The 15,313-nt window shown below is 35.2% G+C and overlaps 2 non-coding genes across 2 annotated transcripts; both read left to right on the top strand.

Annotated features, from left to right (window-relative positions):
* The first annotated feature begins 6,790 nt into the window (after positions 1 to 6,790).
* On the top strand, positions 6,791 to 7,088 carry LOC149793887 (signal recognition particle RNA). The gene has a single exon (XR_016423074.1).
* A 6,793-nt stretch (positions 7,089 to 13,881) lies between these two features.
* On the top strand, positions 13,882 to 14,179 carry LOC149793886 (signal recognition particle RNA). Its single transcript, XR_016423073.1, has one exon.
* The last annotated feature ends 1,134 nt before the right edge of the window (positions 14,180 to 15,313 follow it).

Raw genomic sequence — 15,313 nt, 5'->3', positions numbered from 1 at the left:
TTCATTTTATTTATTTTGCTATAAAATTATTCATTTTCTTTCCATCTATAGCCATTGAGGTAATTTCTTTTACTTTCTTTTACATACTCGTTCTGATTATAACCCAGTTAATGATATTGTCTTTTATTTTTAGAATTAACTGTACGAAAAGATACATTATAATCATACATAATTTTTATTTTCACGATTCTTTTCTCTTCTAAGCTATTCGGTTTTTCTCTAAAACCTTGTAACCGCTAGCTACATCTTAAAGAGTCGGTATGTGTTCTACCAATAATAATAATAATAATAATAATAATTGTCATTATCATTATTATTATTAATTATTATTCCATTGAATAGTTGGTATTATGAAATTAATTTCCAAATGAAATATATGATGTAATTAATTAATAAATTTTAACAGGAAAACATTTGTGAATCTTTCAGAGTACAATATTTCATGATGAATATTAAAATTACAGTCTGCATATGTTCTTAAAAGTTTTATGTTTTTAATATTTTTCTTATTCTTTTTAAAATTTGATTCTATGTATAATTTGTACCCTCGCAGGTCAAGGAAATAGAGACTCTAGTTATGAAAATCATTATGAAGATAATGAAATGATACTGGCGATTGCCATTTCTGAAATACGTGCGTATGTTCTTTCTTATAAGATGAGTCTAAGTGCAAGTAACAGATCCTGATGTTCCATCATATAATGCGCTGGCAGATCAATATCTATGTTGTTTGTTCTATTGATCACTCCTGACAAACTGCATGGAACCAGATCTGAGGGCGCATTATGCATACATTCTACAGAAAATGATTTGGTGAAATTCAGTAACAGCTGGGACATTCATGAAGGTATTATTGATGAATTATTTTTGTTATGAAACACTGCAAGCTTTACTGTGCAGAACATAATGTATTATTATGTCAGCTATATGAGGGAATATATTCAGTTTTGGCGGATATCTTTGAGGGAGTAATGCACTTGACAAAAATAAGAGAAAACCTATTTTAAAAGTTATTCCCTTTATTTGGACAAGTATATATATTGAATGTATTACACGACAACCCCGCCCCCTTTCTCTCTCTCATCATTTCTCTCCAATGGAAATTTGCCTTTCTAGGATGTTTTTTTTGCTGTTGTTATTTTGTTAAAAAGGACATGAAATTGATATTAGTAATCCAAACGTAGTTCAATTTATTTGAATATGTCACTGTATCAAATTTTCTGTTGCCGTAGGTAGTTTGTGGGATGGTACCTTGACCCATGACTACCCATGTACAGTGTTTATCAAATAGGAGAAAAATAATACACTTACTATTGTAATGATATATACCAGAAAAATTGATGGAGTTAATTGAAAACAACACAGATGATCTTATTTCCGTGAGATTTGCATAACAGAATGATACTCTAGTCAGTTCTTTTGTACCACCATCACATATTGGTTAAGATATGTGTTTTGTTCAGTTTCTCTAGTACTTCTCGCTGCATCTTGTATATCTTTTGTGTATGGATGCATGCCAAGTGCAAAGAAAGCTTATTCACAAAGTCACAGATTTATAAAGAATGTATGTTTTCGTAACGTTACGTTTACGAAGTGTGAAATCAGCACCTATCAGCAGCCCCTTCAGAGGTTGTGAGAGGCTCGGGACACGTTAAAATTGTGAGGTCCCAAGGCCCTGTTAATATTGCAGTTTGTAAATGATTCGAATGTACAAATAAGCCCATATAATTTACTATATACAGAATTAAAAGACAACTAAGTACACATTGAAGTATATTTAATATTATACTATTATATATAAAAAGCGAGGATCCTTAGGGGTTGAGACCCGGGCCATATCGTCTTCTTTGCCCTCCCACCCTGATTGGGCCCGCCTACGAGTCTTCGTCTGTGAGCAAAACATCCATTGTTTTATATTGCAAATCTATGGATACGTTGCATACTCTAAGTTTCTTATTGATTTCTATATGGTCATTTGACTAAGACCGTATAGAAATTGTGATTTACTTGTGATCCGTCACAGATAGACACTTTCGTTTAGAAAATCAAACTTTGTTGGAAAGCGGGAACATATACACAGACAGACAGACAGACAGACAGACACTCATGCACAGAGCAGCATTACTCCATTGTGATTGTAGGCAAGTGTGGCCTGTATTGTATGCGTCAGTGACTATGCTTAAGTTGTGTGTTTGATTCGAGTTACTTTGGCATGCATTATTGGTCACAAGCAGGTGCGCATCCAGGAAGACCGTGCGGGCGTGGGGGAGGGGAGTGGGATGAACATGTAGGCAAGGGAAGTTTTGGAATGGAATCCCTGTAGCACCTGCATTTTGAAAGTTTCCAGAGTATAATTTTAAGGATCTAAATCGCCGTTGCATTTGGTATGCATTTGGCAAACGATATGGTACCCAGGAGTCGCCTAATAAATATATAGTAAACAAAACCGACCAAAATTGTCATTTCTAATTTTGAATTTTGAGTGTGACCATCGTGAGTAACGATATATGTCATCGCGCACGAACTCCTGCCACAAATTAATGTTTGGAACAGGCACACCCTCATTCGTCCTACCTACTCTACTGTATTGATTCCTTTCCCCCTCTCTGTCTCTGTCTCTGTTTCTTTGTCATGATTCTTTTAATGGCTAATCTTTAATATTTTGAATCATCTTATGTCTGAAGGTTGATCGTGTGTAGAAAGGTGATACTATAATATTAGTTTTTCTTCATTAATAAAAGTCTAATATAGATTTTAAATTCTACCGAATGTGAATACAAGTTCGAAACTGATACGGAAAATGTGACATGGGAAACAACTCTTACAATTAGTGTAATTTTACTGGTAGAGTTATTTTTTTTTATGTTCTGGCACGTTGTTTCCCTTTATCGATTAACATAGTTAAGATCCACTTGTTTGATATTGGGGCCTCATGCAGGCCTTACGGTACTAATTCCGTTCCCATAGTGAAGCTATGCAAACACCATGATATTAAAAGTTCTAGAACTTTAAATTTCTCAGCTGGTCTGCCTATCTGTCTATACATATATTCACCCACCTAATGGCCAGTAGGTCTGCCTGTCTAGCTATACAAGTATCCACCCACCTATAGGCCAGTTGGTCTGTTTATAGAAATATCCATCCACATACAGGCCAGTTGGTCAGACTATCAGCTTCTTTGTCTGATGACCTCCCAACATCCGACCAGTCTTTCTGCTCACCTGTATTTGTGCATGTTTTTCATCCATTGTTGAATATTGTACGTGAAAATCAAACACAAGAACATCGTAAATAAAATGAAATAGTCCTACAAAGTGATCCCAATACGATGATGTAATTACGGCGTAAACATTATGTATGTCCCACCGGAACATATAACATTTGACATGGCAGTATTGACAAATTTATACATGTCCACGCGTGAACGATACTATACAGCATGTATTCTGCATTTTAGGGTCCACTGTAGCATAGTTTGATAAGATTTCTTCTCTATTCAAGATGTGTTGTATTGTATTTATTATACCCATTCAAAAGTCAATAAATGATTAAATAAATATTATATTATTTTAGATACACAGTAGAGTTGACATTTTACGATTTTTAAATTGGGACTTGAAGCTTTGTCTGATACGTAAGTATCGACATAAACTTGATGAAAAGACGACATTGACCTTGTTCGTTGTGTTTAAAGCATTGGACAGATGCTATGGTGCCAAGGAGACGCCAAATGAAAAATATAAAGAAAAGCCACGGAAATTGTCAGTTTTAATAGCAAATCTATCATAAATTAGCATAAAGTGTCAATGTGCACGAGTGTCTAATAGCACGCTAAACACCTGGCAAATTACCGTTGGGAAATTTTCTGTGTTCCTAGTATCCGAACATAATTTCTGTAATTTTCACATATGAAACTGATGATGCGCAGAAGAAACTATTTAAATAACAACAGAACAATGTAGCAGATTTAGAGCATAATTTGTACCGATTTTGACGTATTTGAAAATTAACTTATCTCTTGGTTTTGAAGTTTTGCATTCGAACGTGTATCACAAAATGGCAGGGGTATGGGCTCGCTGGCGATGCTGATAGGAATACGAGTGATACATACAGTGAAAATACAAAAAGATACAGTAAGGAAAAATGAAAGGATAAACCGACTATAACCATAAATTTTTCGATTGACAGTCTTCATTTCAAGGAGGTCCATGGTTGGTTGCCTTGCTTTGCCATTGTTTTCCTTTGCTGCCATTTCCTCGGTATGGCATAACCGATAATGTGGTTAAAATGCCGTTGTAAACCAACCAATATTTCTGCTTGGTAATAGGCAACGATCAAACCTGTAATCTCCAACAAGTAACCAGACCCGTCCATGCTGAGATTCTTAATATCAGCCACGGGCGGCTTCTATATGCTTTGGAAGACATCGAAGGTAAAATGTATGGGTAGCTCTTTGAGACATTAAGGGGCACTGTACGACTTTTGTGAGCATGTGTACAACTTCAGGTGACTACGATCTTTTTGGGTTCGACACATGGCTGGCTCTGTACGACTTCTGACTGGCTCGTTATGAAGTTGCGGAGAAGCACACCAAATTATATTTCTTTTTAAAATCTTTATGTACCCTTTTTATATTCATCTATCAAATGTACTTTGGATTTCATATATTTGAACACCAAATAGGAGAACGAATGCAGAAGCAAATACATAACAAAGAAATGTATTCGCCGTATGTTACAAGTAAGAATGCTATTATTATTATTATTATTGATGCTGTAGAATATCGGAAACAAATATTCAAATTGTCAGTCAGAGCAAATTTCAATTGCAGAGCACACAAATACACCCACTCACACCCCCCACACACACCCACACTCCCCCCACACAAACACACACACACACAAACATACACACACATACACACGTGCGATTATCGGATGATATATCCATATCAATGTTATGTCATGTTCTAAACGTTAGACGATGTTGCATAGAGTCACAATGGCTAAGAAGATTAAAGATTTGCTCTATCAATATGGCCCTGGATATGTGCGGATGACATACGATGTTGGTTATGGAAAATAAGTTGTTTTGGAGTTCACACAAATGATTAGAGAGACTGCATTTCAATGTTGGTCGGAACGTATTACTAATTCCTCAGAATGTTATTACTGTGCTCAGTATAAATCCCTACTACAATGTGAGAAATACCTCTCATGTAATATACTTTTCAATTTAAGAAAACGTTTATTGCAACTAAGATGTTCCAGGCATAAACGAATGATTGGAACAGGAAGAAGGAAATACAAATTGATAGTGCATTGAGATTTTGTGAACTGTGCATTAGAAGAAATATTTATTTAATAAGTGATGAATTTCAATTTGTTTGCGTTTGCCCAGAATATGATATTATTAGAAGACGATCTCTAAAAAATGTATATTATGTATAACCAAGCGTTACAAAATTTGTGTGGCTTTTGGTTAAGATTGATGTAGTGACGCTGTATAATTTATCAGATTACCGGTACAGATCATTTGCTAGGAGAGAGGGCTCTTTATGTCCATCCGAATAAATGATGTGAATATATTACTATTCCGACCTAAGTGTAGTAATAAGTGTAGAAATAAATCAAGAATTTATATTTCCACATGCATTAAAGAAAATGCGGCGTTCCAGTTGTGTATATAAAACATAATTTTGTATTACGGGCCGGGGGCCTATATTTTTGAAATAAAGTGATTTGATTTGATACTGTTGAGTTTCAAATGAAAATAGGAAAAGCATAACTTATAAATTCCTTTCCAACAGTAAACTGTTGCAGGCAAATTGAACCTATCGAATAGGCAAATACTAGGATTTTGGCTTTCTACATTTTCTTCTAGATTTGATCAAAATGGCAAAGATAATACCAGTGAAAATATCTCTCTTTTTCAGCTTAGTTTAAGCTCTAGTTTAAGTTTCCAAGTATTAAAATGAGGAAATAAAACTTGAAATCTGTGAATACATAACAGTGTTTATCCTGTGTAAATAATAATTAGTATTTATGCAGTTTTGAAGGACAAGAAGGTACATACATATCAAATGCTATTAAAGAATATTGCATACACATTGAAAAGTGATATATGAAACCCGTAATTTTATATGCAAAATCAAAATTAATATTTTCCCTTTCATTTCTGTAGAATTTTTTAATAATTAAATATCCGAAATATATATCGTAGCACTGTCAAAGAGAGAGAGAGAGAGAGAGAGAGAGAGAGAGAGAGAGAATTCGGAGATTTTAATATTGAAAATTAATGATTGTTTAGAACCGTTCAATAGGTGCAAATTTGGACAAATTGGTCGATGCGCTGCCTCACTGACAGATTGCAATGATATAACATCCTATGTGTGTAAATTTGTCCTGTCAGCATAATAATGTCAACAAATTCAATCGGTAACTCGTGTAATACTTCTAGTATTTGGCCACATCTTATTATTCATAAATGAAGGTGATTGGGTACGACCTGTGACAAGAGTAGCAAATCTGAGAACAGATAGTGGTTTTTGTTTGACGACAAGTTGCCTCCCTTAATGGAACATTATGAGTGCGCTCCCTTCGTCAACGAGTGACGCGTACTTCCGCCTTGTCAAATAAGACAGTATAATTTTCCAGGACATTTCGATATTTGTTGTAAATTTTGAGAGTTTCTTCTAAAGCTTGAATTTTGTATCAGTTTCATAAAGGTGTATCATCCAGATTCCACTACATTTTAGAGTTATATATGTTAAGGTTGCAAATTGTTTTCGGCTGGGAGTTGTGGCGTGCTCCTGTAATCCAGCTACTTGGAGGCCGGGGTCGTTGGACGGTTTGAGGGCGGGGGCTCTGCTCCTCGGTGCTCTATGTCGATCGGGTGTCCGCGCTAAGCTCGGCATCAATATGGGTCCCTCGGGGGAGCCTAGGGGGTCCAGGTTGTCTAAGGAGGGACGTACTGGCCCAGGGTGGAAACACAGCAGGCAAAAGTCCCCGTGTCGAGCAGTAGTGGGATCGCGCCTGTGAATAGGCATCGTTGGGTAGCCCGTCCAATATAGTCGGACACGATTCTTTTTCATTTTATTTATTTTGCTATAAAATTATTCATTTTCTTTCCATCTATAGCCATTGAGGTAATTTCTTTTACTTTCTTTTACATACTCGTTCTGATTATAACCCAGTTAATGATATTGTCTTTTATTTTTAGAATTAACTGTACGAAAAGATACATTATAATCATACATAATTTTTATTTTCACGATTCTTTTCTCTTCTAAGCTATTCGGTTTTTCTCTAAAACCTTGTAACCGCTAGCTACATCTTAAAGAGTCGGTATGTGTTCTACCAATAATAATAATAATAATAATAATAATTGTCATTATCATTATTATTATTAATTATTATTCCATTGAATAGTTGGTATTATGAAATTAATTTCCAAATGAAATATATGATGTAATTAATTAATAAATTTTAACAGGAAAACATTTGTGAATCTTTCAGAGTACAATATTTCATGATGAATATTAAAATTACAGTCTGCATATGTTCTTAAAAGTTTTATGTTTTTAATATTTTTCTTATTCTTTTTAAAATTTGATTCTATGTATAATTTGTACCCTCGCAGGTCAAGGAAATAGAGACTCTAGTTATGAAAATCATTATGAAGATAATGAAATGATACTGGCGATTGCCATTTCTGAAATACGTGCGTATGTTCTTTCTTATAAGATGAGTCTAAGTGCAAGTAACAGATCCTGATGTTCCATCATATAATGCGCTGGCAGATCAATATCTATGTTGTTTGTTCTATTGATCACTCCTGACAAACTGCATGGAACCAGATCTGAGGGCGCATTATGCATACATTCTACAGAAAATGATTTGGTGAAATTCAGTAACAGCTGGGACATTCATGAAGGTATTATTGATGAATTATTTTTGTTATGAAACACTGCAAGCTTTACTGTGCAGAACATAATGTATTATTATGTCAGCTATATGAGGGAATATATTCAGTTTTGGCGGATATCTTTGAGGGAGTAATGCACTTGACAAAAATAAGAGAAAACCTATTTTAAAAGTTATTCCCTTTATTTGGACAAGTATATATATTGAATGTATTACACGACAACCCCGCCCCCTTTCTCTCTCTCATCATTTCTCTCCAATGGAAATTTGCCTTTCTAGGATGTTTTTTTTGCTGTTGTTATTTTGTTAAAAAGGACATGAAATTGATATTAGTAATCCAAACGTAGTTCAATTTATTTGAATATGTCACTGTATCAAATTTTCTGTTGCCGTAGGTAGTTTGTGGGATGGTACCTTGACCCATGACTACCCATGTACAGTGTTTATCAAATAGGAGAAAAATAATACACTTACTATTGTAATGATATATACCAGAAAAATTGATGGAGTTAATTGAAAACAACACAGATGATCTTATTTCCGTGAGATTTGCATAACAGAATGATACTCTAGTCAGTTCTTTTGTACCACCATCACATATTGGTTAAGATATGTGTTTTGTTCAGTTTCTCTAGTACTTCTCGCTGCATCTTGTATATCTTTTGTGTATGGATGCATGCCAAGTGCAAAGAAAGCTTATTCACAAAGTCACAGATTTATAAAGAATGTATGTTTTCGTAACGTTACGTTTACGAAGTGTGAAATCAGCACCTATCAGCAGCCCCTTCAGAGGTTGTGAGAGGCTCGGGACACGTTAAAATTGTGAGGTCCCAAGGCCCTGTTAATATTGCAGTTTGTAAATGATTCGAATGTACAAATAAGCCCATATAATTTACTATATACAGAATTAAAAGACAACTAAGTACACATTGAAGTATATTTAATATTATACTATTATATATAAAAAGCGAGGATCCTTAGGGGTTGAGACCCGGGCCATATCGTCTTCTTTGCCCTCCCACCCTGATTGGGCCCGCCTACGAGTCTTCGTCTGTGAGCAAAACATCCATTGTTTTATATTGCAAATCTATGGATACGTTGCATACTCTAAGTTTCTTATTGATTTCTATATGGTCATTTGACTAAGACCGTATAGAAATTGTGATTTACTTGTGATCCGTCACAGATAGACACTTTCGTTTAGAAAATCAAACTTTGTTGGAAAGCGGGAACATATACACAGACAGACAGACAGACAGACAGACACTCATGCACAGAGCAGCATTACTCCATTGTGATTGTAGGCAAGTGTGGCCTGTATTGTATGCGTCAGTGACTATGCTTAAGTTGTGTGTTTGATTCGAGTTACTTTGGCATGCATTATTGGTCACAAGCAGGTGCGCATCCAGGAAGACCGTGCGGGCGTGGGGGAGGGGAGTGGGATGAACATGTAGGCAAGGGAAGTTTTGGAATGGAATCCCTGTAGCACCTGCATTTTGAAAGTTTCCAGAGTATAATTTTAAGGATCTAAATCGCCGTTGCATTTGGTATGCATTTGGCAAACGATATGGTACCCAGGAGTCGCCTAATAAATATATAGTAAACAAAACCGACCAAAATTGTCATTTCTAATTTTGAATTTTGAGTGTGACCATCGTGAGTAACGATATATGTCATCGCGCACGAACTCCTGCCACAAATTAATGTTTGGAACAGGCACACCCTCATTCGTCCTACCTACTCTACTGTATTGATTCCTTTCCCCCTCTCTGTCTCTGTCTCTGTTTCTTTGTCATGATTCTTTTAATGGCTAATCTTTAATATTTTGAATCATCTTATGTCTGAAGGTTGATCGTGTGTAGAAAGGTGATACTATAATATTAGTTTTTCTTCATTAATAAAAGTCTAATATAGATTTTAAATTCTACCGAATGTGAATACAAGTTCGAAACTGATACGGAAAATGTGACATGGGAAACAACTCTTACAATTAGTGTAATTTTACTGGTAGAGTTATTTTTTTTTATGTTCTGGCACGTTGTTTCCCTTTATCGATTAACATAGTTAAGATCCACTTGTTTGATATTGGGGCCTCATGCAGGCCTTACGGTACTAATTCCGTTCCCATAGTGAAGCTATGCAAACACCATGATATTAAAAGTTCTAGAACTTTAAATTTCTCAGCTGGTCTGCCTATCTGTCTATACATATATTCACCCACCTAATGGCCAGTAGGTCTGCCTGTCTAGCTATACAAGTATCCACCCACCTATAGGCCAGTTGGTCTGTTTATAGAAATATCCATCCACATACAGGCCAGTTGGTCAGACTATCAGCTTCTTTGTCTGATGACCTCCCAACATCCGACCAGTCTTTCTGCTCACCTGTATTTGTGCATGTTTTTCATCCATTGTTGAATATTGTACGTGAAAATCAAACACAAGAACATCGTAAATAAAATGAAATAGTCCTACAAAGTGATCCCAATACGATGATGTAATTACGGCGTAAACATTATGTATGTCCCACCGGAACATATAACATTTGACATGGCAGTATTGACAAATTTATACATGTCCACGCGTGAACGATACTATACAGCATGTATTCTGCATTTTAGGGTCCACTGTAGCATAGTTTGATAAGATTTCTTCTCTATTCAAGATGTGTTGTATTGTATTTATTATACCCATTCAAAAGTCAATAAATGATTAAATAAATATTATATTATTTTAGATACACAGTAGAGTTGACATTTTACGATTTTTAAATTGGGACTTGAAGCTTTGTCTGATACGTAAGTATCGACATAAACTTGATGAAAAGACGACATTGACCTTGTTCGTTGTGTTTAAAGCATTGGACAGATGCTATGGTGCCAAGGAGACGCCAAATGAAAAATATAAAGAAAAGCCACGGAAATTGTCAGTTTTAATAGCAAATCTATCATAAATTAGCATAAAGTGTCAATGTGCACGAGTGTCTAATAGCACGCTAAACACCTGGCAAATTACCGTTGGGAAATTTTCTGTGTTCCTAGTATCCGAACATAATTTCTGTAATTTTCACATATGAAACTGATGATGCGCAGAAGAAACTATTTAAATAACAACAGAACAATGTAGCAGATTTAGAGCATAATTTGTACCGATTTTGACGTATTTGAAAATTAACTTATCTCTTGGTTTTGAAGTTTTGCATTCGAACGTGTATCACAAAATGGCAGGGGTATGGGCTCGCTGGCGATGCTGATAGGAATACGAGTGATACATACAGTGAAAATACAAAAAGATACAGTAAGGAAAAATGAAAGGATAAACCGACTATAACCATAAATTTTTCGATTGACAGTCTTCATTTCAAGGAGGTCCATGGTTGGTTGCCTTGCTTTGCCATTGTTTTCCTTTGCTGCCATTTCCTCGGTATGGCATAACCGATAATGTGGTTAAAATGCCGTTGTAAACCAACCAATATTTCTGCTTGGTAATAGGCAACGATCAAACCTGTAATCTCCAACAAGTAACCAGACCCGTCCATGCTGAGATTCTTAATATCAGCCACGGGCGGCTTCTATATGCTTTGGAAGACATCGAAGGTAAAATGTATGGGTAGCTCTTTGAGACATTAAGGGGCACTGTACGACTTTTGTGAGCATGTGTACAACTTCAGGTGACTACGATCTTTTTGGGTTCGACACATGGCTGGCTCTGTACGACTTCTGACTGGCTCGTTATGAAGTTGCGGAGAAGCACACCAAATTATATTTCTTTTTAAAATCTTTATGTACCCTTTTTATATTCATCTATCAAATGTACTTTGGATTTCATATATTTGAACACCAAATAGGAGAACGAATGCAGAAGCAAATACATAACAAAGAAATGTATTCGCCGTATGTTACAAGTAAGAATGCTATTATTATTATTATTATTGATGCTGTAGAATATCGGAAACAAATATTCAAATTGTCAGTCAGAGCAAATTTCAATTGCAGAGCACACAAATACACCCACTCACACCCCCCCACACACACCCACACTCCCCCCACACAAACACACACACACACAAACATACACACACATACACACGTGCGATTATCGGATGATATATCCATATCAATGTTATGTCATGTTCTAAACGTTAGACGATGTTGCATAGAGTCACAATGGCTAAGAAGATTAAAGATTTGCTCTATCAATATGGCCCTGGATATGTGCGGATGACATACGATGTTGGTTATGGAAAAGAAGTTGTTTTGGAGTTCACACAAATGATTAGAGAGACTGCATTTCAATGTTGGTCGGAACGTATTACTAATTCCTCAGAATGTTATTACTGTGCTCAGTATAAATCCCTACTACAATGTGAGAAATACCTCTCATGTAATATACTTTTCAATTTAAGAAAACGTTTATTGCAACTAAGATGTTCCAGGCATAAACGAATGATTGGAACAGGAAGAAGGAAATACAAATTGATAGTGCATTGAGATTTTGTGAACTGTGCATTAGAAGAAATATTTATTTAATAAGTGATGAATTTCAATTTGTTTGCGTTTGCCCAGAATATGATATTATTAGAAGACGATCTCTAAAAAATGTATATTATGTATAACCAAGCGTTACAAAATTTGTGTGGCTTTTGGTTAAGATTGATGTAGTGACGCTGTATAATTTATCAGATTACCGGTACAGATCATTTGCTAGGAGAGAGGGCTCTTTATGTCCATCCGAATAAATGATGTGAATATATTACTATTCCGACCTAAGTGTAGTAATAAGTGTAGAAATAAATCAAGAATTTATATTTCCACATGCATTAAAGAAAATGCGGCGTTCCAGTTGTGTATATAAAACATAATTTTGTATTACGGGCCGGGGGCCTATATTTTTGAAATAAAGTGATTTGATTTGATACTGTTGAGTTTCAAATGAAAATAGGAAAAGCATAACTTATAAATTCCTTTCCAACAGTAAACTGTTGCAGGCAAATTGAACCTATCGAATAGACAAATACTAGGATTTTGGCTTTCTACATTTTCTTCTAGATTTGATCAAAATGGCAAAGATAATACCAGTGAAAATATCTCTCTTTTTCAGCTTAGTTTAAGCTCTAGTTTAAGTTTCCAAGTATTAAAATGAGGAAATAAAACTTGAAATCTGTGAATACATAACAGTGTTTATCCTGTGTAAATAATAATTAGTATTTATGCAGTTTTGAAGGACAAGAAGGTACATACATATCAAATGCTATTAAAGAATATTGCATACACATTGAAAAGTGATATATGAAACCCGTAATTTTATATGCAAAATCAAAATTAATATTTTCCCTTTCATTTCTGTAGAATTTTTTAATAATTAAATATCCGAAATATATATCGTAGCACTGTCAAAGAGAGAGAGAGAGAGAGAGAGAGAGAGAGAGAGAGAGAGAATTCGGAGATTTTAATATTGAAAATTAATGATTGTTTAGAACCGTTCAATAGGTGCAAATTTGGACAAATTGGTCGATGCGCTGCCTCACTGACAGATTGCAATGATATAACATCCTATGTGTGTAAATTTGTCCTGTCAGCATAATAATGTCAACAAATTCAATCGGTAACTCGTGTAATACTTCTAGTATTTGGCCACATCTTATTATTCATAAATGAAGGTGATTGGGTACGACCTGTGACAAGAGTAGCAAATCTGAGAACAGATAGTGGTTTTTGTTTGACGACAAGTTGCCTCCCTTAATGGAACATTATGAGTGCGCTCCCTTCGTCAACGAGTGACGCGTACTTCCGCCTTGTCAAATAAGACAGTATAATTTTCCAGGACATTTCGATATTTGTTGTAAATTTTGAGAGTTTCTTCTAAAGCTTGAATTTTGTATCAGTTTCATAAAAGTGTATCATCCAGATTCCACTACATTTTAGAGTTATATATGCTAAGGTTGCAAATTGTTTTCGGCTGGGAGTTGTGGCGTGCTCCTGTAATCCAGCTACTTGGAGGCCGGGGTCGTTGGACGGTTTGAGGGCGGGGGCTCTGCTCCTCGGTGCTCTATGTCGATCGGGTGTCCGCGCTAAGCTCGGCATCAATATGGGTCCCTCGGGGGAGCCTAGGGGGTCCAGGTTGTCTAAGGAGGGACGTACTGGCCCAGGGTGGAAACACAGCAGGCAAAAGTCCCCGTGTCGAGCAGTAGTGGGATCGCGCCTGTGAATAGGCATCGTTGGGTAGCCCGTCCAATATAGTCGGACACGATTCTTTTTCATTTTATTTATTTTGCTATAAAATTATTCATTTTCTTTCCATCTATAGCCATTGAGGTAATTTCTTTTACTTTCTTTTACATACTCGTTCTGATTATAACCCAGTTAATGATATTGTCTTTTATTTTTAGAATTAACTGTACGAAAAGATACATTATAATCATACATAATTTTTATTTTCACGATTCTTTTCTCTTCTAAGCTATTCGGTTTTTCTCTAAAACCTTGTAACCGCTAGCTACATCTTAAAGAGTCGGTATGTGTTCTACCAATAATAATAATAATAATAATAATAATAATTGTCATTATCATTATTATTATTAATTATTATTCCATTGAATAGTTGGTATTATGAAATTAATTTCCAAATGAAATATATGATGTAATTAATTAATAAATTTTAACAGGAAAACATTTGTGAATCTTTCAGAGTACAATATTTCATGATGAATATTAAAATTACAGTCTGCATATGTTCTTAAAAGTTTTATGTTTTTAATATTTTTCTTATTCTTTTTAAAATTTGATTCTATGTATAATTTGTACCCTCGCAGGTCAAGGAAATAGAGACTCTAGTTATGAAAATCATTATGAAGATAATGAAATGATACTGGCGATTGCCATTTCTGAAATACGTACGTATGTTCTTTCTTATAAGATGAGTCTAAGTGCAAGTAACAGATCCTGATGTTCCATCATATAATGCGCTGGCAGATCAATATCTATGTTGTTTGTTCTATTGATCACTCCTGACAAACTGCATGGAACCAGATCTGAGGGCGCATTATGCATACATTCTACAGAAACTGATTTGGTGAAATTCAGTAACAGCTGGGACATTCATGAAGGTATTATTGATGAATTATTTTTGTTATGAAACACTGCAAGCTTTACTGTGCAGAACATAATGTATTATTATATCAGCTATATGAGGGAATATATTCAGTTTTGGCGGATATCTTTGAGGGAGTAATGCACTTGACAAAAATAAGAGAAAACCTATTTTAAAAGTTATTCCCTTTATTTGGACAAGTATATATATTGAATGTATTACACGACAACCCCGCCCCCTTTCTCTCTCTCATCATTTCTCTCCAATGGAAATTTGCCTTTCTAGGATGTTTTTTTTGCT

This window comes from Sinohyriopsis cumingii, chromosome 8 (assembly GCF_028554795.1).
Source record: "Sinohyriopsis cumingii isolate HCF-2022 chromosome 8, ASM2855479v2, whole genome shotgun sequence".
In the NCBI taxonomy this organism is placed as follows: domain Eukaryota; kingdom Metazoa; phylum Mollusca; class Bivalvia; order Unionida; family Unionidae; genus Sinohyriopsis; species Sinohyriopsis cumingii.
This window is presented reverse-complemented; position numbering and strand designations above follow the sequence as displayed.